Source organism: Pteropus vampyrus, unplaced genomic scaffold (assembly GCF_000151845.1).
Source record: "Pteropus vampyrus isolate Shadow unplaced genomic scaffold, Pvam_2.0 Scaffold1327, whole genome shotgun sequence".
In the NCBI taxonomy this organism is placed as follows: Eukaryota; Metazoa; Chordata; class Mammalia; order Chiroptera; family Pteropodidae; genus Pteropus; species Pteropus vampyrus.
Window position 1 is genome coordinate 1 of NW_011890108.1, and position 3,312 is coordinate 3,312.

A 3,312-nucleotide genomic window follows, 5' to 3' on the forward strand; every position below is an offset into this window, starting at 1 on the left:
GAGGCATTGAGAAGGAAGGTGGGGCCCAGGAAAATCAGCAGCTGGGCCCAATTCTTCCATTGCTCTTAAAAATGGAAGCTTGAATTGTCCCGACCTGCAGGACCTAGTTATTGCGTAGAACCCGAGGAGGACCGTACCTTGAAGAAAACATGGGCGGGAGAAAAGAATGGAGGCAAGACAGTATTCTGATCAAGCCTCAAAATTTTATTGTCGAGCGGTTATATTTATACACTCAAGTGGAGAGGGCAGGGGCGGGACTGATCAGGGAAGAGAGTATTTGTTACAAGCTCATTGGCGTCCACCAGATGAGGTGACTTCTACTTGGCTAGTCAGAAACAGGTGGGCTGTGCCAGCAGTTGCAGGCTTAAGGCTCCCGACATTGAATAGAGATCATTAGTACTCTGCTCTTATGTTTTGAAGCCCTGCTGAGACTGGGGGCATAAGTTAGAAATGACTGCAAATCCTATGCAATAAACAAAGAAGTGCTGAGTGCTGTGAAATGCTAAGGTTTAGGAACAGGGGGGCATGACTGGCCAGGTTTTTAGAGAAGGTGTAGAGTACTTAGGAAATGAGGTTGCTATAAGTTATAGGGATGACAGATTGTCACCAGATTCTGTATGACCTTCTCAGTCTGAGCCAATTGCCAGTGGAGGCAGAATTACTCTATTTGGCAGCATACAGAGCGAAACAGAACAGCAGTTTTAGAGGCCTGATGATATTCAGATCTTATACTTGTGCTGTTACTTTTTAATACTGTAGGCTTTATACATGGTTGGATCATGACTGCTTTGGAGTTTAATTTTGGAGTATCTAATTTCTTATCAATATAAGAAAAGGAGACTTGACAGACATGATCATGTTAATTATAGTTTTTCCACAGTTCAGGCAACACCATCAGTTGTTTTCTTTCATATCTGCATTAACCTTTTCATGTCTTTCTTTATAGAAAATCAAAACTTCACTACTCCCTGTATTCTTAGAAAGGAACCATGGAGGTTAACCAAATGGTTATGGCCGGTCATTGCTTTAAGAAGGGTTAAAATAAAAGGTAAGAGGTAGAAACAGGAGAAGGAAGCTATATTTTATGCCTCAGACTAGCTACCTAATTTCTACCTGTACGAGGGTTGTATTAGATAGTTAATCCCTCTAAAAGCAATATTATAAATTACGACCCTTTTCCTGGAAACCCTGTGAATAATATAAAAATACTCAAAATTTATTCACAAAAATAAAGGAAAAATATGCAACAGGGGTAATATTTTACAAATAACTAGAAGCATTTAAATGTTTCTTTTCGTTTGTTTGTTTTTTTGTTTTGTTTTATTTATTTTTATTATGGTGACTTTGGTTAACAAAATCCAGTAAGTTTCAGGTATACAGTAAGATATATATATATATATACACACACACTGCATTGTATGTTCACCGCCCATAGTTAGATTTCTTTCTGTCATCACATATTTGACCTCTTTTACTGCATCTACCTCCCCACTCCAACCTACCCCCGCACTCTCTGGTAACCACTAGCCTACTTTCATGTCCATGAGTCTCTGTTTGTTTGTCCTGTTTGTTTATTGTTTAGGTTATGTCCCACATATACGTGATAGCATGTGGTTTTCAACTTTTTTCTGTCTAGCTGGCCCATGTTAAAAATGGGACAGCAATGACTTACCCGCCGTTCCGACGTCTGGGGGTCGCAGCCGCCGGGAAGGCACTCCTAGGTGCGTGCACGCCTTTCACGAATTACGCTGTCCGGTAAAGGTCCGTGCCTCGAGCCCCACGTTGGGCGCCACTTGTCCCGACCTGCAGGACCTAGTTATTGCGTAGAACCCGAGGAGGACCGTACCTTGAAGAAAACATGGGCGGGAGAAAAGAATGGAGGCAAGACAGTATTCTGATCAAGCCTCAAAATTTTATTGTCGAGCGGTTATATTTATACACTCAAGTGGAGAGGGCAGGGGCGGGACTGATCAGGGAAGAGAGTATTTGTTACAAGCTCATTGGCGTCCACCAGATGAGGTGACTTCTACTTGGCTAGTCAGAAACAGGTGGGCTGTGCCAGCAGTTGCAGGCTTAAGGCTCCCGACATTGAATAGAGATCATTAGTACTCTGCTCTTATGTTTTGAAGCCCTGCTGAGACTGGGGGCATAAGTTAGAAATGACTGCAAATCCTATGCAATAAACAAAGAAGTGCTGAGTGCTGTGAAATGCTAAGGTTTAGGAACAGGGTCCTGGGAGCATGACTGGCCAGGTTTTTAGAGAAGGTGTAGAGTACTTAGGAAATGAGGTTGCTATAAGTTATAGGGATGACAGATTGTCACCAGATTCTATATGACCTTCTCAGTCTGAGCCAATTGCCAGTGGAGGCAGAATTACTCTATTTGGCAGCATACAGAGCGAAACAGAACAGCAGTTTTAGAGGCCTGATGATATTCAGATCTTATACTTGTGCTGTTACTTTTTAATACTGTAGGCTTTATACATGGTTGGATCATGACTGCTTTGGAGTTTAATTTTGGAGTATCTAATTTCTTATCAATATAAGAAAAGGAGACTTGACAGACATGATCATGTTAATTATAGTTTTTCCACAGTTCAGGCAACACCATCAGTTGTTTTCTTTCATATCCGCATTAACCTTTTCATGTCTTTCTTTATAGAAAATCAAAACTTCACTACTCCCTGTATTCTTAGAAAGGAACCATGGAGGTTAACCAAATGGTTATGGCTGGTCATTGCTTTAAGAAGGGTTAAAATAAAAGGTAAGAGGTAGAAACAGGAGAAGGAAGCTATATTTTATGCCTCAGACTTGCTACCTAATTTCTACCTGTATGAGGGTTGTATTAGATAGTTAATCCCTCTAAAAGCAATATTATAAATTACGACTCTTTTCCTGGAAACCCTGTGAATAATATAAAAATACTCAAAATTTATTCACAAAAATAAAGGAAAAATATGCAACAGGGGTAATATTTTACAAATAACTAGAAGCATTTAAATGTTTCTTTTCATTTGTTTTTTGTTTTGTTTTATTTATTTTTATTATGGTGACTTTGGTTAACAAAATCCAGTAAGTTTCAGGTATACAGTAAGAGATATATATATATGTATATACACACTGCATTGTATGTTCACCGCCCATAGTTAGATTTCTTTCTGTCATCACATATTTGACCTCTTTTACTGCATCTACCTCCCCACTCCAACCTACCCCCGCACTCTCTGGTAACCACTAGCCTACTTTCATGTCCATGAGTCTCTGTTTGTTTGTCCTGTTTGTTTATTGTTTAGGTTATGTCCCACATATACGT